At 36.9% G+C, this 25551-nt stretch overlaps 1 pseudogene; it reads right to left on the minus strand.

Moving 5' to 3' along the window:
* Window positions 1-18985: 18985 nt before the first annotated feature.
* LOC147703299 (uncharacterized) lies at window positions 18986-24531 on the minus strand (annotated as a pseudogene).
* Window positions 24532-25551: the final 1020 nt, after the last annotated feature.

Genomic DNA, 25551 nt, shown 5'->3' on the forward strand with positions numbered 1-25551 from the left:
GGGGAAATCCAAACATTCAAAGAAAGCCATGCTTTTTAACACTCACTTTACTCCACTTGAGCGGTAATTAACAACTGCAAATTTTTCCAAACTCTTGAAGCATGAATCTACAGTTGATGCAATTACATTCAAAGTATTTGCCCATGAATTTAAATTCATGCCCTAATGTATCTCATGAAATAGGCCCAATGCTCTGAGTTATCTACATTGATACGTTATCCTTGATTTCATTTCAAATTTCTGTTTATAATAACATTTACATTGTTTATTTATCTCTCTACCTGCATTCCAACAAAGAAAAAGCATATTTTTTTATTCAGAATGTCAATTTCACTTTATGCATTATTAGGAAAGTCTCAAATTCAATGGTATCTTTTATTTACTCCATATTTGTTTTGAACTCTCATTTGCAACCTGTGAACCATTTCTATATTTCCAAACAGCCAAATGTGTGTTCTGGTTAGTTATGCACTTACAAAACATAAAGGTAGCTTTAGGAATGAAAGGGCACTTCTCATACAATATAGAAAAGTATTTTCCATGGAGATTACCCTTCCTCAGCACTCATAGACATGTTTGCTATAAGCCTGGCAGGTCTTCAAAGATACAAATCAACTTGGTGCTGTCTTTTGTTATATGTACAATGCATTGATAGAATACAAATACTAAGCCATACACCATTTCACTCCGTCTTACCTATTTGATCCGCTATCAGTTTTTAGTGGTTTATAGGTTTTGAAACTCATAGATGTGATCTGAACAAATGTAACACAGTTTGATGGAACTATCCTGAATTAATCCATGTCTGGTGTTGCTCATATTTACACTTTGACGTACGGAAAGTGAGTAACACCGAAAACTTGGGAAAACCTTTCAAAGCAGTTATCTTACTTTACTCTATATATATTGTTTTGTAAATGTAAGACAAGCATAACTAAACCAAAACTCTTGATGTGCCTCTTAGAAGAATGCCTAAAAAATTCATAAATAGGAGCACATTAGAATAGATGAGTGCTGTCAAAAAAGCTTGTCACTGCCTGTATGCCAGTGAGCTCCCACTTGAGTTAAATCCTTTTCTATTTTCTTTCCATTTAAATGAAGGTGTTTGCTAACAGATGCATTATGGATCAATTAAAATGTAGCGAACACTCATTGACAGGTTTCAAAAGGGACATGATTATTGTTACTCCATTTGCAATTTCTAACATCAGTTTCTCATTTCTGTTTCAGTCAAGCCCAATCGTGTCTGAATCATTTGAATTGTACAGCAAATAGTGTAGTTGCTTCTAAAAAATAATGGTTATTTAGATATATTTTGTTAGTATTGAAAGTTGTATTTCTGTGGTTTCAAAAACAGCTGAGTTTATTTTAGAATTCTAATGATAGTAATTGATATATCTAATCTTTAACGTCAATTTCTTATCCCTTTTTCAGTCATCATCAGTAAGTCAAACTTTTTATTCCTTGTCTGACCTTGTACATTTTGCACTATTGAGTGAATCCTAATAGGTTCCTAAACTAGAAAGATATTTTAATGTGTTTTGTTAACATATACATGACATGAATGTTAGCATTTTTTAAAGGGCCATTTGTTTTTTTGAATGTTCATGATACTAATCCACATCTAATTGTTTACATCACTTTCTCATTGCTCTTCTAGGCATCAGAAGTAACGCTGATAGTTTTTTTACTCAGTCAATGAAAGTTGACATTTTGCACTATTGAGTCAATCTTAGTATTTTTGCTGTACCCCATTTCCTCTATGTGGTCTTTGAAATGTGATGGATGATATATTTCCCCTGCCGAAAACTGTCCTAGAATCATATTGTTTGCTTTCAGTCTTTCAACTAGAAACTGATAAGATAAAGTCCCGGATGCACAACTATTTTTTGCCTTTGCCTACAGAATCAGCCGTTTGCCTACGCAAAAAAATGCTCTTCTGATACAGTAAACCCTATTTTGTGATTCTGTAACCTGTTATGAAATCGCAAAATGGGTTTGCAATTTGCTATTAGAAAGAGTCGTGTTTAGGGCGTCCCTCCCTAATACTGAATCACATTGGTCTGCATGAATGCTTTGCGACCGAACTGCGGTCGCAAAACATTTGCATTTTACCAACTACTTCAAGAAGGTGGTAACCCTTTTACGAATGGGAAGGAGTCCCCAAGAGACTGCTTCCCCTTTGTGAATGTCTGTAAATGCATTTTCTAAGAGCAGGCAGTGGTCCCACGGAACACTGCCTGCTCTTTGAAAATGAAAGAAAAAGTTCTCATTTTCACTGTTGTAAAGAATCCCGTTTTAAATGAAGGAAAATGAGCTGCTTTACAAAAAAAAGACTTATTTATTTAAAAGCAATAATGGACATGGTGGTCTGCTGACCCCAGCATGCCACCATCCCTAGGATTTCTGCGATTCCTAGGGGGGTGCAAATTGCGTCCTACCTAATTATTATTCATGAGGTAGGTAATTTGCGATCCCCTAGGAATCACAGAAAGTATTAAACACACTTTCATGCATTCCGTTTTGCGATTTTCTAATTGCGAATAGCAAGGTTTCACAATGAGGAAATCGCAAAATGGTTTGTTGATGCATCTAGCCCAAAGATGTTTGTCACAATATAAGTAGAAAAACTATTTGCTGATCCCAAGAAAGTGGATTGCTAATTACGGTAGGCGGTAAACCAGCTGACGGAATATTAACCTTAACTTGTCAGGGTGAACGCTAAAGTGAATAATTAAACCTGAACTTAGCCCCCTGATAGTTAATGCACATAAAATACAGAATTAACTTAGGGAAGTGTGAAAAGTGTTGTGAAGTGCCAAACAGTGATAAAGTATAAACCCCAAGAAATAAGAAATTGAATCCCAAACCTAATTAGAAAAATTGGGTGAATTGTAATGTACAAAACTTAATTGGGAGATCAGATTGGTTAATACGGAAAATTGCACGTTAAAAATATTGCAAATGGCTTGAAATTCAAATCATAATTATTGGGGTATTATGCTGGCTCCTAGGTGCGATTTTCGTCCAGCCATGATGGAGTGAGGTTCAGATTCATCAAACAGATTAATCCCAGTGAAAGATTTTAATCTAATGATTTAGTCCCTGAAATGGTAGTTGAAATAATCTAGCCCGGGAATTTTGCAATCTGTATCCGCAAAAGCTCTCTTAAAGCTGGGAAACTACTGCACTATGTCTTGCTGAAGCCTTTAATTGTGGTGGAAAACACTTTGATTTGGAGAAATATAAAATTAGTGGTCGCAGGAGTCATCACACTCCCCTACTGATTTCTACCTCTGTGTTTAGGGCCTATTTTAACGTTTGGCAGACAGTTATTCCACTACAAATGTGATGAATGCCTCATCTGACCTATTACAATTGCATTAGGTTAAAAAAATAATTGCTGAAAGTTTTATCAGCATCACATAGATAAATACAGGAGATTTAGCCATAAAAAACGCCAGTAGAGAAAATAAAAATACATGAACCGTCAGATACAAACAGCAATAAATATCATATAATGTACCATGTTTACAAATTATTCATATTTTATCTTAACCTATCTCAATAACTTTTTCCAGCAATAGATCAGAGCCCTGATCCATTTTCCAAATTGTTTTCCCCTTCGTCCCTTCCGTTCGCACACCCCCTTTTCAAGATGGAAAATTGATAAAAGCTGTGCAAGCCATTGACGGACTGTGGGAGCAAGCAGGTTCTATTAGGGAGAGGAAATACATATTCTAACCATTGCTATGCCAAAAAACAAAATTTACTGATGAGTCCCCATTGTTCATTTGCAACAAACCCCCAGAAACATTAGTTAAGCTGTATGTTTACTTTTATTTTCATGGATTAATCTGTAAAAAATTCGATATCCTTCTTCAAGTTTTCTAAAAGTGGACAAGTAGAAAACATGTGTACTGAATCTACTTCCGTTCTTTGGCAGCGAGGGCACCAAACACCAACTAAGACCCCCCATTTGGCTATTTTAGTTGGTGTTTAATAGAAGTTACAGATTCTTTTATAATGTTGTCCCTGTAACTCTGCCAAGCACAACATAGACTGATCTTGTTTTAAAGATACTAATAAACCTTGAAAATGTATACCTAGCATTAGTTTCCATTTCTCTGCTTATTTCGCAAGGTCATCTTGCATCAATTGATTCAGCCCCCCCATATATCCACCTAATTGTACAGCTCTTGTTGTCCCTTATTACCTCCATTACAGCATCTTTACGAAATTCTCATGGACCTCCTTTCTTCTTTGCTAAAAAAAAACCTGTATCTGCAGATACTTAGAAAAATCTTTCTGCTCAACCCTGTAATTGGTATGAACTTCATCAATGAAATGATTCCCTCTATGTCAATAAGATCCACCCATCCTTGTAACTCCTAAGACCTCGTAGCGTGCCATAACTACGTCATGGAAAATTTCATGGAGAGCTGGATTCCAGAAGAGCAGGGTATAAATATTTATCCTCCCAAAATCCTCTTTTTCTTCAGAGCCACCCATACATACATTCTTGCTGGTAGAGGTTTGAAGCTAACTTTCTTGCTGATTACAATTGCATTACGATATAATGCACTTATAATAAGGTTGCCAGGATACCATTAATATTTTGATTGAGTAATCCATTGGCAAACAGTGAATAAAGCCCTTAGTGTTTTTTTTAAGCTCAAATATCTTCCAGTGGGACAAACCAGGAGTTATATCTGTGGAAGTGCTTCTAAAAATTGGCCAATGCTGCAATAAGGTCCGCAAAAACTCTATAAAGATTTTGGAAGTCCAAAAATGTTCTCAGTCTCAACTTTGCATAGTTTCAATAGCATGTACTCTGAGCACTTCTAAGGCTAACAGGAACTCAGGGACAGCACTTAGAATGCAGCACTGACTCCAGCAAAGGCTACCAGCATGGTTCAGTTCAGGCCCTGTTGCGACTAGTCAGCCTTTCGCTTCAGGACAAAGCCTCTTGAAACTTGTTTGGCCCTTTAGTCAAGGAGAATGCTATCCAAATGCCCCTTGAAGCCTAATTCTTTTTCCTTTAGGTGGGATCAGATGCAGCCATCAAATCTCTGCACACTATTCAAACAGCAGCTCTAGCCCCTAATATTCTGTCCTAGGTCTAGAAAATATTCTGAAGAGGTGTGTGTGAGGGGCAACTTTTGAAGGATTCACTGGCCAGTATATGGAATGACACTTAAAGACTCCCTGATCAATGAGGAAAAATGTCATATGAGCAAACCTTCCCACTTCCATAACATATCTTGATTGTCTTTCTCCAAGGTATCGCAAAGTCAATGTCTGAAATTGTACATTTTGCACTATTGAGTGAATCCTAATAGGTTTCTAAATGAGAATGGTATTTCAATACTTTTGTTAACATATGCAAAGCATGAGTAATTCTGCAATTTGTAAAGAGTGATTTTTGTTGAATGTCCTGATGCTAATCTATATCTAATTGTTTGCATCTCTTTCTTATTTCTTTTCTAGTCATCAAAGGTAAGTCAAAATTAGTTTTGCCAATCTATGAAATTGGACATTTTGCACTATTGAGTGTATCTTAGCTTTTTTGTTGTATCTCATTTCCTCTTTGGGGTCTTGGAATTTTGATATGAGGTATACATCACACATTGATCACTGTCACAGAATCATATTGTTTGCTAACAGTGTTTCAACTACAATCTGAAAAGACAAAGATTTTTGTCACACAATAAGTGGTAAAACAATTGGCTGTTTCCAATAAAGTGGATTATTATTTGGGATAGTAGTCCTAATTAAGGGTTATTTTTTACATAGTAAAAGGTAGTGGTAGCTGCTGCCAAATATAGTTATTTTGAGAAAGTTGGCGGTATGTCTTAAGTCTACAAGAAGTAGACTACATAGGCAGACCTGAAGCTATGTTTTCCTTCTCAGCCTAGTGGATGGCACAACATGTGCTAGTGTCAACAGGTAACATTTCACTTTTACATTCCACTAGTATATTCCCTGCACAATATTCTACAGCCTTATTGGAAAGTCAAGTAGGCCAATTAGAAATTAGCAATTTCGCAATATTTTAAAGCTGCGAGAACATTAAGTAGGGCATGGGCAAAAGTTCCCTAGTCTGCAGAGGTGCAAAACCTGTGATTGCAGTCAGCATAGAAATGAGGGCGACAAAGTAATACAAGGAACTTTCTCATAATGCTATTCTTAAGTGGCAAGCTTTGTTTTTAAAATGGGATGTTGAATCTGAATGGTGCCTCATATGGATTTGAACTAAGAAGAGAGTGGTTCAATTTCTTTGGAATTTACATCTCACTCTTAATATTTAGCAGTACATTTATTTGTCACAGTATAGCTTTTGAATAAGTAATGTCTTTCCTTAGAGTGCATTTGTTTAACTTACTGTTTTTCTTCTCATTCTCCTTTAGCCCATGTATGAGGTAAGAACCAGTTTATTGATGTTCCTAATTGAATACATTGTTTTTTTATTTAAATAATCTAATCTATAGGTGTCACTTGCATTTTTATTATTTGCACATTGAATTGTATTGTAAATAGAAGTTCTCAGAAACAATAATTTTGTAAAAATTAGAAGCTTAATATGTGCTTCAGGAACATACATGTTTGAGGGGAAATCCAAACATTCAAAGAAAGCCATGCTTTTTAACACTCACTTTACTCCACTTGAGCGGTAATTACAACTGCAAATTTTTCCAAACTCTCGAAGCATGAATCTACAGTTGATGCAATTACATTCAAAGTATTTGCCCATGAATTTAAATTCATGCCCTAATTTCTGTTTATCAAAACATTTACATTGTTTATTTATCTCTCTACCTGCATTCCAACAAAGAAAAAGCATATTGTTTTATTCAGAATGTCAATTTCACTTTATGCATTATTAGGAAAGTCTCAAATTCAATGGTATCTTTTATTTACTCCATATTTGTTTTGAACTCTCATTTGCAACCTGTGAACCATTTCTATATTTCCAAACAGCCAAATGTGTGTTCTGGTTAGTTATGCACTTACAAAACATAAAGGTAGCTTTAGGAATGAAAGGGCACTTCTCATACAATATAGAAAAGTAGTTTCCATGGAGATTACCCTTCCTCAGCACTCATAGACATGTTTGCTATAAGCCTGGCAGGTCTTCAAAGATACAAATCAACTTGCTGCTGTCTTTTGTTATATGTACAATGCATTGATAGAATACAAATACTAAGCCATACACCATTTCACTCCGTCTTACCTATTTGATCCGCTATCAGTTTTTAGTGGTATATAGGTTTTGAAACTCATAGATATGATCTTAACAAATGTAACACAGTTTGATGGAACTATCCTGAATTAATCCATGTCTGGTGTTGCTCATATTTACACTTTGACGTACGGAAAGTGAGTAACACCGAAAACTTGGGAAAACCTTTCAAAGCAGTTATCTTACTTTACTCTATATATATTGTTTTGTAAATGTAAGACAAGCATAACTAAACCAAAACTCTTGATGTGCCTCTTAGAAGAATGCCTAAAAAATTCATAAATAGGAGCACAGTAGAATAGATGAGTGCTGTCAAAAAAGCTTGTCACTGCCTGTATGCCAGTGAGCTCCCACTTGAGTTAAATCCTTTTCTATTTTCTTTCCATTTAAATGAAGGTGTTTGCTAACAGATGCATTATGGATCAATTAAAATGTAGCGAACACTCATTGACAGGTTTCAAAAGGGACATGATTATTGTTACTCCATTTGCAATTTCTAACATCATATTCTTATTTCTGTTTCAGTCAAGCCCAATCGTGTCTAAATCATTTGAATTGTACAGCAAATAGTGTAGTTGCTTCTAAAAAATAATTGTTATTTAGATATATTTTGTTAGTATTGAAAGTTGTATTTCTGTGGTTTCAAAAAAAGCTGAGTTTATTTTAGAATTCTAATGATAGTAATTGATATATCTAATCTTTCACGTCAATTTCTTATCTCTTTTTCAGTCATCATCAGTAAGTCAAACTTTTTATTCCTTGTCTGACCTTGTACATTTTGCACTATTGAGTGAATCCTAATAGGTTTCTAAACTAGAAAGATATTTTAATGTGTTTTGTTAACATATACATGACATGCATGTTAGCATTTTTTAAAGGGCCATTTGTTTTTTTGAATGTTCATGATACTAATCCACATCTAATTGTTTACATCACTTTCTCATTGCTCTTCTAGACATCAGAAGTAAAGCTGATAGTTTTTTTACTCAGTCAATGAAATTTGACATTTTGCACTATTGAGTCAATCTTAGTATTTTTGCTGTACCCCATTTCCTCTATGTGGTCTTTGAAATGTGATGGATGATATATTTCCCCTGCCGAAAACTGTCCTAGAATCATATTGTTTGCTTTCAGTCTTTCAACTAGAAACTGATAAGATAAAGTCCCGGATGCACAACTATTTTTTGCCTTTGCCTATGCGCCGGTTGACAGAATCAGCAGTTTGCAAACGCAAAAAAATGCTCTTCTGATATAGTAAACCCTATTTTGTGATTCTGTAACCTGTTATGAAATCGCAAAATGGGTTTGCAATTTGCTATTAGAAAGAGTCGTGTTTAGGGCGTCCCTCCCTAATACTGAATCACATTGGTCTGCATGAATGCTTTGCGACCGAACTGCGGTCGTAAAACATTTGCATTTTACCAACTACTTCAAGTAGGTGGTAACCCTTTTACGAATGGGAAGGAGTCCCCAAGAGACTGCTTCCCCTTTGTGAATGTCTGTAAATGCATTTTCTAAGAGCAGGCAGTGGTCCCACGGAACACTGCCTGCTCTTTGAAAATGAAAGAAAAAGTTCTCATTTTCACTGTTGTAAAGAATCCCGTTTTAAATGAAGGAAAATGAGCTGCTTTACAAAAAAAGGACTTATTTATTTAAAAGCAATAATGGACATGGTGCTCTGCTGACCCCAGCATGCCACCATCCCTAGGATTTCTGCGATTCCTAGGGGGGTGCAAATTGCGTTCTACCTAATTATTATTCATGAGGTAGGTCATTTGCGATCCCCTAGGAATCACAGAAAGTATTAAACACACTTTCATGCATTCCGTTTTGCGATTTTCTAATTGCGAATAGCAAGGTTTCACAATGAGGAAATCGCAAAATGGTTTGTTGATGCATCTAGCCCAAAGATGTTTGTCACAATATAAGTAGAAAAACTATTTGCTGATCCCAAGAAAGTGGATTGCTAATTACGGTAGGCGGTAAACCAGCTGACGGAATATTAACCTTAACTTGTCAGGGTGAACGCTAAAGTCGATAATTAAACCTGAACTTAGCCCCCTGATAGTTAATGCACATAAAATACAGAATTAACTTAGGGAAGTGTGAAAAGTGTTGTGAAGTGCCAAACAGTGATAAAGTATAAACCCCAAGAAATAAGAAATTGAATCCCAAACCTAATTAGAAAAATTGGGTGAATTGTAATGTACAAAACTTAATTGGGAGATCAAATTGGTTAATACGGAAAATTGCACGTTAAAAATATTGCAAATGGCTTGAAATTCAAATCATAATTATTGGGGTATTATGCTGGCTCCTAGGTGCGATTTTCGTCCAGCCATGATGGAGTGAGGTTCAGATTCATCAAACAGATTAATCCCAGTGAAAGATTTTAATCTAATGATTTAGTCCCTGAAATGGTAGTTGAAATAATCTAGCCCGGGAATTTTGCAATCTGTATCCGCAAAAGCTCTCTTAAAGCTGGGAAACTACTGCACTATGTCTTGCTGAAGCCTTTAATTGTGGTGGAAAACACTTTGATTTGGAGAAATATCAAATTAGTGGTCGCAGGAGTCATCACACTCCCCTACTGATTTCTACCTCTGGGTTTGGGCCTAATTTAACGTTTGGCAGACAGTTATTCCACTACAAATGTGATGAATGCCTCATCTGACCTATTACAATTGCATTAGGTTAAAAACAATAATTGCTGAAAGTTTTATCAGCATCACATAGATAAATACAGGAGATTTAGCCATAAAAAACACCAGTAGAGAAAATAAAAATACATGAACCGTCAGATACAAACAGCAATAAATATCATATAATGTACCATGTTTACGAATTATTCATATTTTATCTTAACCTATCTCAATAACTTTTTCCAGCAATAGATCAGAGCCCTGATCCATTTTCCAAATTGTTTTCCCCTTCGTCCCTTCCGTTCGCACACCCCCTTTTCAAGATGGAAAATTGATAAAAGCTGTACAAGCCATTGACGGACTGTGGGAGCAAGCAGGTTCTATTAGGGAGAGGAAATACATATTCTAACCATTGCTATGCCAAAAAACAAAATTTACTGATGAGTCCCCATTGTTCATTTGCAACAAACCCCCAGAAACATTAGTTAAGCTGTATGTTTACTTTTATTTTCATGGATTAATCTGTAAAAAATTCGATATCCTTCTTCAAGTTTTCTAAAAGTGGACAAGTAGAAAACATGTGTACTGAATCTACTTCCGTTCTTTGGCAGCGAGGGCACCAAACACCAACTAAGACCCCCCATTTGGCTGTTTTAGTTGATGTTTAATAGAAGTTACAGATTCTTTTATAATGTTGTGCCTGTAACTCTGCCAAGCACAACATAGACTGATCTTGTTTTAAAGATACTAATAAACATTAAAAATGTATACCTAGCCTTAGTTTCCATTTCTCTGCTTATTTTGCAAGGTCATCTTGCATCAATTGAATCAGCCCCCCCATATATCCACCTAATTGTACAGCTCTTGTTGTCCCTTATTACCTCCATTACAGCATGTTTACTAAATTCTCTTGGACCTCCTTTCTTCTTTGCTAAAAAAAAAAAACCTGTATCTGCAGATACTTAGAAAAATCTTTCGGCTCAACCCTGTAATTGGTATGAACTTCATCAATGAAATGATTCCCTCTATGTCAATAAGATCCACCCATCCTCGTAGCGTGCCATAACCACGTCATGGAAAATTTCATGGAGAGCTGGATTCCAGAAGAGCAGGGTATAAATATTTATCCTCCCAAAATCCTCTTTTTCTTCAGAGCCCACCCATTCATACATTCTTGCTGGTAGACGTTTGAAGCTAACTTTCTTGCTGATTACAATTGCATTACGATATAATGCACTTATAATAAGGTTGCCAGGATACCATTAATATTTTGATTGAGTAATCCATTGGCAAACAGTGAATAAAGCCCTTAGTGTTTTTTTTAAGCTCAAATATCTTCCAGTGGGACAAACCAGGAGTTATATCTGTGGAAGTGCTTCTAAAAATTGGCCAATGCTGCAATAAGGTCCGCAAAAACTCTATAAAGATTTTGGAAGTCCAAAAATGTTCTCAGTCTCAACTTTGCATAGTTTCAATAGCATGTACTCTGGGCACTTCTAAGGCTAACAAGAACTCAGGGACACTACTTAGAATGCAGCACTGACTCCAGCAAAGGCTACCAGCATGGTTCAGTTCAGGCCCTGTTGCGACTAGTCAGCCTTTCGCTTCAGGACAAAGCCTCTTGAAACTTGTTTGGCCCTTTAGTCAAGGAGAATGCTATCCAAATGCCCCTTGAAGCCTAATTCTTTTTCCTTTAGGTGGGATCAGATGCAGCCATCAAATCTCTGCACACTATTCAAACAGCAGCTCTAGCCCCTAATATTCTGTCCTAGGTCTAGAAAATATTCTGAAGAGGTGTGTGTGAGGGGCAACTTTTGAAGGATTCACTGGCCAGTATATGGAATGACACTTAAAGACTCCCTGATCAATGAGGAAAAATGTCATATGAGCAAACCTTTCCACTTCCATAACATATCTTGCTTGTCGTTCTCCAAGGTATCGCAAAGTCAATGTCTGAAATTGGACATTTTGCACTATTGAGTGAATCCTAATAGGTTTCTAAATGAGAATGGTATTTCAATACTTTTGTTAACATATGCAAAGCATGAGTATCCTGCAATTTGTAAAGAGTGATTTTTGTTGAATATCCTGATGCTAATCTATATCTAATTGCTTGCATCTCTTTCTTATTTCTTTTCTAGTCATCAAAGGTAAGTCAAAATTAGTTTTACCAATCTATGAAATTGGACATTTTGCACTATTGAGTATATCTTAGCATTTTTGTTGTATCTCATTTCCTCCTTGGGGTCTTGGAATTTTGATATGAGGTATACATCACACATTGATCACTGTCACCGAATCATATTGTTTGCTAACAGTGTTTCAACTACAATCTGAAAAGAAAAAGATTTTTGTCACACAATAAGGGGTAAAACAATTGGCTGTTTCCAATAAAGTGGATTATTATTTGGGATAGTAGTCCTAATTAAGGGTTATTTTTTAAATAGTAAAAGGTAGTGGTAGCTGCTGTCAAATATAGTTATTTTGAGAAATTTGGTGGTATGTCTTAAGTCTAAAAGAAGTAGACTACATAGGCAGACCTGAAGCTATGTTTTCCTTCTCAGCCTAGTGGATGGCACAACATGTGCTAGTGTCAACAGGTAACATTTCACTTTTACATCCCACTTGTATATGTCCTGCACAATATTCTACAGCCTTATTGGAAAGTCAAGTAGGCCAATTTCACAACATTTTAAGGCTGCGAGAACATTAAGTAGGGCATGGGCACAAGTTCCCTAGTCTGCAGAGATGCAAAACCTGTGATTGCAGTCAGCATAAAAATGAGGGTGACAAAGTAATACAAGGAACTTTCTCATAATGCTCTTCTTAAGTGGCAAGCTTTGTTTTAAAATTGGGATGTTGAATCTGAATGGTGCCCCATATGGATTTGAACTAAGAAGAGAGTGGTTCAATTTCTTTGGAATTTACATCTCACTCTTAATATTTAGCAGTACATTTATTTGTCACAGTATAGCTTTTGAATAAGTAATGTCTTTCCTTAGAGTGCATTTGTTTAATTTACTGTTTTTCCTCTCATTCTCCTTTAGCCCATGTATGAGGTAAGAACCAGTTTATTGATGTTCCTAATTGAATACATTGTTTTTCTTATTTAAATAATCTAATCTATAGGTGTCACTTGCATTTTTATTATTTGCACATTGAATTGTATTGTAAATAGAAGTTCTCAGAAACAATAATTTTGTAAAAATTAGAAGCTTAATATGTGCTTCAGGAACATACATGTTTGAGGGGAAATCCAAACATTCAAAGAAAGCCATGCTTTTTAACACTCACTTTACTCCACTTGAGCGGTAATTAACAACTGCAAATTTTTCCAAACTCTTGAAGCATGAATCTACAGTTGATGCAATTACATTCAATGTGTTTGCCCATGAATTTAAATTCATGCCCTAATGTATCTCATGAAATAGGCCCAATGCTCTGAGTTATCTACATTGATACGTTCTCCTTGATTTCATTTCAAATTTCTGTTTATCAAAACATTTACATTGTTTATTTATCTCTCTACCTGCATTCCAACAAAGAATAAGCATATTTTTTATTCAGAATGTCAATTTCACTTTATGCATTATTAGGAAAGTCTGAAATTCAATGGTATCTTTTATTTACTCCATATTTGTTTTGAACTCTCATTTGCAACCTGTGAACCATTTCTATATTTCCAAACAGCCAAATGTGTTTGCTGGTTAGTTATGCACTTACAAAACATAAAGGTAGCTTTAGGAATGAAAGGGCACTTCTCATACAATATAGGAAAGTATTTTCCATGGAGATTACCCTTCCTCAGCACTCATAGACATGTTTGCTATAAGCCTGGCAGGTCTTCAAAGATACAAATCAACTTGGTGCTGTCTTTTGTTATATGTACAATGCATTGATAAAATACTAATACTAAGCCATACACCATTTCACTCCGTCTTACCTATTTGATCCGCTATCAGTTTTTAGTGGTTTATAGGTTTTGAAACTCATAGATGTGATCTGAACAAATGTAACATAGTTTGATGGAACTATCCTGAATTAATCCATGTCTGGTGTCGCTCATATTTACACTTTGACGTACGGAAAGTGAGTAACACCCAAAACTTGGGAAAACATTTCAAAGCAGTTATCTTACTTTATCAGTTTTTAGTGGTTCATAGGTTTTGAAACTCATAGATGTGATCTGAACAAATGTAACACAGTTTGATGGAAATGTCCTAAAGAAATCCACGTCTGGTGTCGCTCATATTTACACTCTGACGTACGGAAAGTGAGTAACACCGAAAACTTGGGAAAACATTTCAAAGCAGTTATCTTACTTTACTCTATATATATTGTTTTGTAAATGTAAGACAAGCATAACTAAACCAAAACTCTTGATGTGCCTCTTAGAAGAATGCCTGAAAAATTCATAAATAGGAGCACATTAGTATGGATGAGTGCTGTCAAAAAAGCTTGTCACTGCCTGTCTGCCAGTGAGCGCCCACTTGAGTTAAATCCTTTTCTATTTTCTTTCCATTTAAATGAAGGTGTTTGCTAACAGATGCATTATGGATCAATTAAAATGTAGAGAACACTCATTGACAGGTTTCAAAAGGGACATGATTATTGTTACTCCATTTGCAATTTCTAACATCAGTTTCTCATTTCTGTTTCAGTCAAGCCCAATCGTGTCTGAATCATTTGAATTGTACAGCAAATAGTGTAGTTGCTTCTAAAAAATAATAGTTATTTAGATATATTTTGTTAGTATTGAAAGTTGTATTTCTGTGGTTTCAAAAAAAGCTGAGTTTATTTTAGAATTCTAATGATAGTAATTGATATATCTAATCTTTAACGTCAATTTCTTATCTCTTTTTCAGTCATCATCAGTAAGTCAAACTTTTTATTCCTTGTCTGACCTTGTACATTTTGCACTATTGAGTGAATCTTAATAGGTTTCTAAACTAGAAAGATATTTTGATGTTTTTTGTTAACATATACATGACATGAATGTTAGCATTTTTTAAAGGGCCATTTGTTTTTTTGAATGTTCATGATGCTAATCCACATCTAATTGTTTACATCACTTTCTCATTGCTCTTCTAGACATCAGAAGTAAAGCTGATAGTTTTTTTACTCAGTCGATGAAATTTGACATTTTGCACTATTGAGTCAATCTTAGTATTTTTGCTGTACCCCATTTCCTCTATGTGGTCTTTGAAATGTGATGGATGATATATTTCCCCTGCCGATAACTGTCCTAGAATCATATTGTTTGCTTTCAGTCTTTCAACTAAAAAACGGATAAGATAAAGTCTCGGATGCACAACTATTTCTTGCCTTTGCCTACGCACCAGTTGACAGAATCAGCCGTTTGCAAATGCAAAAAAATGCTCTTCTGATACAGTAAACCCTATTTTGTGATTCTGTAACCTGTTATGAAATCGCAAAATGGGTTTGCAATTTGCTATTAGAAAGAGTCGTGTTTAGGGCGTCCCTCCCTAATACTGAATCGCATTGGTCTGCATGAATGCTTTGCGACCGAACTGCGGTCGCAAAACATTTGCATTTTATGAACTACTTCAAGTAGGTGGTAACCCTTTCACGAATGGAAGGAGTCCCCAAGAGACTGCTTCCCCTTTGTGAATGTCTGTAAATGCATTTTCTAGGAGCAGGCAGTGGTCCCATGGACCACTGCCTGCTCTTAGAAAATGAAAGAAAAAGTTCTAATTTTCACTGTTGTAAAGAATCCCATTTTCCATGAAGGAAAATGAGCTGCTTTACAAAAAAAGATTTATTTATTTAAAAGCAATAATGGACATGCTGTTCTGCTGACCCCAGCATGCCAACATCCCTGGGATTTCTACGATTCCTAGGGGGGTGCAAATTGCGTCCTACTTAATTATTATTCATGAGGTAGGTTATTTGCGATCCCCAAGGAATCACAGAAAGTATTAAACACACTTTCATGCATTCCGTTTTGCGATTTTCTAATTGCGAATAGCAAGGTTTCACAATGAGGAAATCGCTAAATGGTTGGTTGATGCATCTAGCCCAAAGATGTTTGTCACAATATAAGTAGAAAAACTATTTGCTGATCCCAAGAAAGTGGATTGCTATTTAGGGTAGGCGGTAAACCAGCTGATGGAATATTAACCTTAACTTGTCAGGGTGAACGCTAAAGTGGATAATTAAACCTGAACTTAGCCCCCTGATAGTTAATGCACAGAAAATACAGAATTAACTTAGGGAAGTGTGAAAAGTATTGTGAAGTGCCAAACAGTGATAAAGTATTAACACCAAGAAATAAGAAATTGAATCCCAAACCTTATTAGAAAAATTGGGTGAATTGTAATGTACAACACTTAATTAGGGAGATCAGATTGGTTAATACGGAAAATTGTACGTTAAAAATATTGCAAATGGCTTGAAATTCAAATCATAATTATTGGGGTATTATGCTGGCTCCTAGGTGCGATTTTCGACCAGCCATGATGGAGTGAGGTTCAGATTCATCAAACAGATTAATCCCAGTGAAAGATTTTAATCTAATGATTTAGTCCCTAAAATGGTAGTTGAAATAATCTAGTCTGGGAATGTTGCAATCTGTATCCGCAAAAGCTCTCTTAAAGCTGGGAAACTACTGCACTATGTCTTGCTGAAGCCTTTAATTGTGGTGGAAAACACTTTGATTTGGAGAAATATCAAATTAGTGGTCGCAGGAGTCATCACACTACCCTACTGATTTCTACCTCTGGGTTTAGGGCCTGATTTAACGTTTGGCAGACAGTTATTCCACTACAAATGTGATGAATGCCTCATCTGACCTATTACAATTGCATTAGGTTAAAAAAATTGCTGAAAGTTTTATCAGCATCACATAGATAAATACAGAAGATTTAGCCATAAAAAATGCCAGTAGAGAAAGTAAAAATACATGAACCGTCAGATACAAACAGCAAAAAATATCATATTATGTACCATGTTTACGAATTATTCATATTTTATCTTAACCTATCTCAATAGCTTTTTTCCAGCAATAGATCAGAGCCCTGATTCATTTTCCAATTTGTTTTCCCCTTCGTCCCTTCCGTTCGCACACCCCCTTTTCAAGATGAAAAATTGATAAAAGCCGTGCAAGCCATTGACGGACTGTGGGAGCAAGCAGGTTCTATTAGGGAGAGGAAATACATACTCTAACCATTGCTATGCCAAAAAACAAAATTTACTGATGAGTCCCCATTGTTCATTTGCAACAAACCCCCAGAAACATTAGTTAAGCTGTATGTTTACTTTTATTTTCATGGATTAATCTGTAAAAAATTCGATATCCTTCTTCAAGTTTTCTAAAAGTGGACAAGTAGAAAACATGTGTACTGAATCTACTTCCGTTCTTTGGCAGCGAGGGCACCAAACACCAACTAAGACCCCCCATTTGGCTATTTTAGTTGGTGTTTAATAGAAGTTACAGATTGTTTTATAATGTTGTGCCTGTAACTCTGCCAAGCACATCATAGACTGATCTTGTTTTAAAGATACTAATAAACATTAAAAATGTATACCTAGCCTTAGTTTCCATTTCCCTGCTTATTTCGTAAGGTCATCTTGCATCAATTGATTCAGCCCCCCCATATATCCAGCTAATTGTAAAGCTCTTGTTGTCCCTTATTACCTCCATTACAGCATATTTACTAAATTCTCTCGGACCTCCTTTCTTCTTTGATAAAAAAAACCTGTATCTGCAGATACTTAGAAAAATCTTTCGGCTCAACCCTGTAATTGTTATGAACTTCCTCAATGAAATGATTCCCTCTATGTCAATAAGATCCACCCATCCTTGTAACTCCTAAGACCTCGTAGCGTGCCATAACCACGTCATGGAAAATTTCATGGAGAGCTGGATTCCGGAAGAGCAGGGTATAAATATTTATCCTCCCAAAATCTTTTTCTTCAGAGCCACCCATTCTTGCTAGTAGAGGTTTGAAGCTAACTTTCTTGCTGATTACAATTGCATTACGATATAATGCACTTATAATAAGGTTGCCAGGATACAATTAATATTTTGATTGAGTAATCCATTGGCAAACAGTGAATAAAGCCCTTAGTGTTTTTTTAAGCTCATATATCTTCCAGTGGGACAAACAAGGAGTTATATCTGTGGAAGTGCTTCTAAAAATTGTCCAATGCTGCAATAAGGTCCGCAAAAACTCTATAAAGATTTTGGAAGTCCCAAAATGTTCTCAGTCTCAACTTTGCATAATTTCAATAGCCTGTCCTCAAGGGCACTTCTAAGGCTAACAGGAACTCAGGGACAGCACTTAGAATGCAGTACTGACTCCAGCAAAGGCTACCAGCATGGTTCAGTTCAGGCCCTGTTGCGACGAGTCAGCCTTGCGCTTCAGGACAAAGCCTCTTGAAACTTGTTTGGCCCTTTAGTCAAGGAGAATGCTATCCAAATGCCCCTTGAAGCCTAATTCTTTTTCCTTTAGGTGGGATCAGATCCAGCCATCAAATCTCTGCACACTATTCAAACAGCAGCTCTAGCCCCTAATATTCTGTCCTAGGTCTAGAAAATATTCTGAAGAGGTGTGTGTGAGGGGCAACTTTTGATGGATTCACTGGCCAGTATATGGAATGACACTTAAAGACTCCCTGATCAATGAGGAAAAATGTCATATTGGCAAACCTTCCCACTTCCATAACATGTCTTGCTTATCTTTCTCCAGGTTATCGCAAAGTCAATGTCTGAAATTGTTCATTTTGCACTAATGAGTGAATCCTAATAGGTTTCTAAATGAGAATGGTATTTCAATACTTTTGTTAACATATGCAAAGCATGAGTAACTCTGCAATTTGTAAAGAGTGATTTTTGTTGAATGTCCTGATGCTAATCTATATCTAATTGTTTGCATCTCTTTCCTATTTCTTTTCTAGTCATCAAAGGTAAGTCAAAATTAGTTTTACCAATCTATGAAATGGGACTTTTTGCACTATTGAGTGTATCTTAGCATTTTTGTTGTATCTCATTTCCTCTTTGGGGTCTTGGAATTTTGATATGAGGTATACATCACTCATTGATAACTGTCACAGAATCATATTGTTTGCTAACAGTGTTTCAACTACAATCTGAAAAGACAAAGATTTTTGTCACACAATAAGTGGTAAAACAATTGGCTGTTTCCAATAAAGTGGATTATTATTTGGGATAGTAGTCCTAATTAAGGGTTATTTTTTAAATAATAAAAGGTAGTGGTAGCTGCTGTCAAATATAGTTATTTTGAGAAAGTTGGCGGTATGTCTTAAGTCTACAAGAAGTAGACTACATAGGCAGACCTGAAGCTATATTTTCCTTCTCAGCCTAGTGGATGGCACAACATGTGCTAGTGTCAACAGGTAACATTTCATTTTTACATTCCACTTGTATATTTCCTGCACAATATTCTACAGCCTTATTGGAAAGTCAAGTAGGCCAATTAGAAATTAGCAATTTCGCAATATTTTAAAACTGCGAGAACATTAAGTAGGGCATGGGCAAAAGTTCCCTAGTCTGCAGAGGTGCAAAACCTGTGATTGCAGTCAGCATAGAAATGAGGGCGACAAAGTAATACAAGGAACTTTCTCATAATGCTCTTCTTAAGTGGCAAGCTTTGTTTTTAAATTGGGATTTTGAATCTGATTGGTGCCTCATATGGATTTGAACTAAAGAAGAGAGTTGTTCAATTTCTTTAGGATTTACATCTCACTCTTAATGTTTAGCAGTTCATTTATTTGTCACAGTATAGCTTTTGAATAATTAATGTCTTTCCTTAGAGTGCATTTGTTTAATTTACTGTTTTTCTTCTCATTCTCCTGTAGCCCATGTATGAGGTAAGAACCAGTTTATTGATGTTCCTAATTGAATACATTGTTTTTCTTATTTAAAAATTCTAATCTATAGGTGTCACTTGCATTTTTATTATTTGCACATTGGATTGTATTGTAAATAGATGTTCTCAGAAACAATCATTTTGTAAAAATTAGAAGCTTAATATGTGCTTCAGGAACCTACATATTTGAGGGGAAATCCAAACAGTCAAAGAAAGCCATGCTTTTTAACACCCACTATACTCCACTTGAGTGGGAATTAACCACTGCAAATTGTTCCAAACTATTGAAGCATGAATCTACAGTTGATGCAATTACAATCAATGTATTTGCCCATGAATTTAAATTCATGCCCTAATTTATCTCATGAAATAGGCCCAATGCTCTGAGTTATCTACATTGATACTTTCTCCTTGATTTCATTTCAAATTTCTGTTTATCAAAACATTTACATTGTTTATTCATCTCTCTACCTGCATTCCAACAAAGAAAAATCATATTGTTTGTTCAGAATGTCCTTTTCACTTTATGCATTATTAAGAAAGTCTCAAATTCAATGGTATCTTTTATTTACTCCCTATTTGTTTTGAACTCTCATTTGCAAGCTGTGAACCATTTCTATATTTCCAATCAGCCAAAGGTGTGTGCTGGTTAGTTATGCACTTGCAAAACATAAAAGTAGCTTTGTGAATAAAAGGGCACTTGTCATACAATATAGAAGAGTATTTTCCATGGAGATTACCCTTCCTCAGCACTCATAGACATGTTTGCTATAAGCCTGGTAGGTCTTCAAAGATACAAATTAACTTGGTGCTGTCTTTTGTTATATGTACAATGCATTGATAGAATACAAATACTAAGCCATACACCATTTCACTCCGTCTTACCTATTTGATCAGCTATCAGTTTTCTGTGCTTTATAGGTTTTGAAACTCATAGATCTGATCTGAACAAATGTAACACAGTTTGATGGAAATATCCTGAATAAATCCATGTCTGGTGTCGCTCATATTTACACTTTGACTTACGGAAAGTGAGTAACACCCAAAACTTGGGAAAACTTCTCAAAGCAGTTATCTTACTTTATTCAATATATATTGTTTTGTAAAAGTAAGACAAGCATAACTAAACCAAAACTCTTGATCTGCCTCTTAGAATAATGCCTAAAAAATTCATAAATAGGAGCACATTAGTATAGATGAGTGCTGTCAAAAAAGATTGTCTCTGCCTGTCTGCCAGTGAGCGCCCACTTGAGTTAAATCCTTTTCTATTTTCTTTCCATTTAAATGAAGGTGTTTGATGACAGATACATTATGGATCAAATAAAATGTAGCGAACACTCATTGACAGGTTTCAAAAGAGACATGATTATTGTTACTCCATTTGCAATTGCTACCATCAAATTCTTATTTCTGTTTCAGTCAAGCCCAATCGTGTCTGAATCATTTGAATTGTACAGAAAATAGTGTAGTTGCTCCTAAAAAATAATGGTTATTTAGATATATTTTGTTATTATTGAAAGTTGCATTTCTGAGGTTTCAGAAAAGGCTGAGTTTATTTTTGAATTTTAATGATAGTAATTGATATATCTAATCTTTAACATCAATTTCTTATCTCTCTTTCAGTCATCATCAGTAAGTCTTACTTTTTATTCCTTGTCTGACCTTGTACATTTTGCACTATTGAGGGAATCCTAATAGGTTTCTAAACTAGAAAGATATTTTAATGTTTTTTGTTAAAGTATACTTGACATGAATGTTAGCATTTTTTAAAGGGCCATTTGTTTTTTTGAATTTTCATGCTGCTAATCCACATCTAATTGTTTACATCTCTTTCTCATTGCTCTTCTAGACATCAGAAGTAAAGCTGATCTTTTTTTAGTCGATGAAATTTGACATTTTGCACTATTGAGTCAATCTTAGTATTTATGCTGTACCTTCATTTCCTCTATGTGGTCTTTGAAATGTGATGGATTATATATTTCCGCTGCCGATAACTGTCCTAGAATCATATTGCTTGCTTTCAGTCTTTCAACTAGAAACTGATAAGATAAATGTATTCATTTATTTATTTATTTAGAGGTTTTATATAGCGCTGGCTGGACCCGGGGGTATCAGAGCGCTTTACATTTTGAGACAAGAAGGTCAGTAAGACATGGGTCATACATAGCATCAAGGAATATAAACAACATATAAGTCTCCGCCTGACATATTTCAAAATGATAAATATGGGAAATAAGAACACCGAAATGTGGGAGATGTGAAAATCAAAAATAACCAGGCATACATTGAAAAGAGAGCCGGAAAATTGCATAGGAGGATAGGGAGGTTGGTGGTCAGATTGGGTTTGTAAGGACAAGAGCAGGAGGGCAGAAATGAGGGCAGAGGGTGGACAAGGGAAGGGGAGGTGCAGGGAAGAGTGAAGGTGGTAAACAGGGAAGTGGAAGTGACGAGGAGGAAGGGCGAAGTAAGGCTGAAAAGAAGGGAGGGCAGATGCATCTGAGGTCGGACAGAATGTGGCCAGTGGAAGAGAGCAGATATGGATTATGGTCCCCAATATTTATTGAGGAGATGTAGTTTGAGTTCTTTTTTGAAGCTAGAGTAGGAAGGGTTGCAATGAAGGTCAGTTGGAAGGGCATTCCAAATGCATGGAGCATTGCTGGAAAAGGATTGAGACTGGGTGGTTTTCTTTTTTAGAAGGGGGGGATAAGAATGAGGGTGTTTGTGCTTCTCAAGGAATGGGAGCAACCGGCTTTTGTGAGTTTGTTAGCGAGGTAGGTCGGTGTATTCTGGTGGAGAATTTTGTGTAATGCAGGCTGTTTTGTACGTGGATCTACCTTCAATGGGGAGCTATTTAAGGGTTTTAAGGGTAGGAGAGATGTGGTCAAATTGCTTGCAGTCTGAGGTAAGCCTAGCTGCAAGGTACAGCACGATTTAAGCGGTGGATCTTGGGAATTCCGGTGAGAATGGCATTGCCATAGTCGATGCGAGAAAGAACAAGGGATTGGACGGCTAGTTTGAAATCATCGATAGGGATGAAGGGCTTGATTTTCTTAAGGTTATAGAGATTGAAGAAGGCTCCTTTGGCAGAATTATTGATGTGTGTCTTGAGGGTTAGGAGGTTGTCAAGTGAGATACCTAGTGATTTGACTGAGGAGGACAAAGATAAGGAGCAGTTGAGGGCATTAAGCTCAGAGATCCAATTCTGAATGGGGAGCTGGTTGCTTTCAGGGGAAAAAAGAATTATTTCAGATTTTTTAGGGTTGAGTTTGAGGTGGTTAATGTGGAACTAGGATTGAATCTTGATCAGAGTGTTGTTGAGGTGAAGTATGTCAGCATGAGTTTTAATCTTATAATAGAGTTGGGTATCATCGGCATAGAGATGGTAGTTGATCCCGGCTTGTTTAAGAATGAGTGTGAGAGGTTCCATGAAAAGATTAAAGAGATAGGGAGAGAGGATGGATCCTTGCAGAACTCCTAAGGAGATGGAGGTAGGGTTAGATAGGCAATTTTGGATTTTGATTTGTTGAGAACGGTGTTGTAGGTATGAGACGAACCATTTATGTGTCGTACCATTTAGGCCGAATCGATCTCTAAGAACATTGAGTAGGGCAGAGTGGTTAACAGTATCAAACGCTGCAGAGAGATCAAGGAGGATCAGAAGGCTAGATTCACCATTGTCAAGTGAGTGGTGGATGTCATCAACAATGTTTAGCATGGCGGTTTCAGTGCTGCATCCTTTCCTAAAGCCAGATTGGAAGGGGTCTAGTAAGTTAAAGTGTTCAATGTGTCTCTCTAATTGGAGAAGAACACATTTTTCCAGGGTTTTGGAAAGAAGGGGAAGGTTGGAGATGGGACGAAGGTTATTGAGGTCGTTTGGGTCTGCCAAAGGATTTTTGATAATGGGGGTGATTTGGCCTAGGTGCAAAGAAGTGGGGACCCAGCCGGTGGCAAGGGAGCTGTTGATAATAGAGGTCCAGGTAGGGGTGATGATATGTTTGAGGTTTTGGACAAGTTTGGAGGGGAGAGGGTCTTTGGTGTGGGAGGAAGGCTTGAGTTTGGAAATGATGTTAAAGACGTCTCTTTCCGTGACTGGCTGGAAGGTAAGCCAAGCGGCATTATTTTTAGTAAGAGAGTTAGGATGATTGGAGTCCAGGAAATTGGGGGGCAAGGAGGGGTGAGGGAGATCAGAGTTATGATGGGCAGTAGAGGGTGTAGGGGGAGTTCTGATGGAGGGTGGGATATAAAGAGAGGTGTTAGGATTGGTGGTAGGGATCGGAGTAGAGAGGAAGGATTGCTCAATTAGTTTAATTTTGTCTTAAAAATAGAGAGCTATTTCTTCACATCTAGTCTTCAAGGCCAGTGGGACAGGGGGAGCGGAAGCAGTTTGATTGCGCACAATGTTGAATAGTTCTCTTGGCCTATTCTGAGCTCGATCTAGTTGTGACCTGAGGAAGGAAGTTTTTTGTCTAAAGATGTGTTTTTTGTAGGACGATCTAGCAAGTCTGAGGCTGGCCAGGTTAGAATGAGAGTAGTGCCGTCTCCATAATCTTTCAGTCAGTCTGAGTCTACGTCTTTCAATGTTTAGGTCTGTGTTAAACCATGATTTGGAGGGGATATTTCTTTGTTTTTTGAGTGTGAGTGGTGCTAGAAGGTCAAGGGTAGTAGTGACAGCGTTGTTATATTGTTCGGTTAGTTCATTCGTGTTAAGGGAATGAGGGATAGCGAGAAGCTGGGCCTGAAGTTTGGATTCAAGTAAGTCGGGAGGGATATGACTTGAATTTCTGATCAGTTTCATGGGTTTAATAGTTTTGGAGGGTGGGGTGGAGGCAGAGTTGGTTATGGAGAACAGGATAAGGTGATGGTCGGACCAGTCAATGGGAATGATGTTAGATAGAAGGGCTAGATCTTTGCTGGTAATGATAGCGTCAAGGGTGGCTCCTTTGGAATGGGTTGGTGACTGACAGATTTGTTTGAGGTCATTAATTTTGAGAAGGTCAGATAGGAGGGAGATTGAGGGATCTTTGATATCATTCCAATGGAGGTTAAAGTCTCCCAGGAAGATGTTTTTAGATTTGGAAATTGAGGATTGCGTTAGAAGGTTAGATAGGTCGTCAATGAATGGGTAGTGATTTCCAGGTGGATTATATATATTGTGAAGGCGGATGGGGGGAATCCTGTATTTTGAGTTCGGCTACAAGGTATTAAAAGGAGGCATATTCGGCGTTATTGATAAGGGAGAGCTGTAGTTCGTCTTTGAAGATGATAGCTACAACACTGCCTTTTCGGATGGGTCTATCTTTCATAACAATGGAGTAGCCCAGGGGTGAGAGTAGGTCAAGAATGCTTGTAGAGTGTTCATTAAGCCAGGATTCTGTAAGGAACGCGATGTCGATGGATTCGCTAAGGATGGTTTCAGAGATTTCTATGGCATGTCGGGCAGCGGAGCGGCAGTTAACAAGCATGCAGGTGAGGGGTTTGGGAGTGGGTTTGGGAGATGGGAGGGCATGAATGGAGGTGAGATGAGGAGGGGGTCTAGGTGAGACAGGTGAAGGGGGAATACGACTGGTTCCCAATATGACGGGGATGCTTGAGAAGGTGGGAGGCATGTACATGGTTGGTGAGTAAGGAGGGTAGGAATTTTGAAGGTCGGAAATCTCCTGGTGAGAGAGGGTGCAAGTGGTGTGGAGTGGTCTTTGAGCCCGGCAAAGCAAGGGATTTGTTTTTCACGGTTTAGATGTGGTGGGGTTTATTAGACTAGGGCTGGCGGTCTTTTTTCGGGAAGGGAGGTCGTTGGATTTGAGGTTGAGGACATCTT

This window comes from Lissotriton vulgaris, chromosome 7 (assembly GCF_964263255.1).
Source record: "Lissotriton vulgaris chromosome 7, aLisVul1.2, whole genome shotgun sequence".
Classification (NCBI taxonomy): Eukaryota; Metazoa; Chordata; class Amphibia; order Caudata; family Salamandridae; genus Lissotriton; species Lissotriton vulgaris.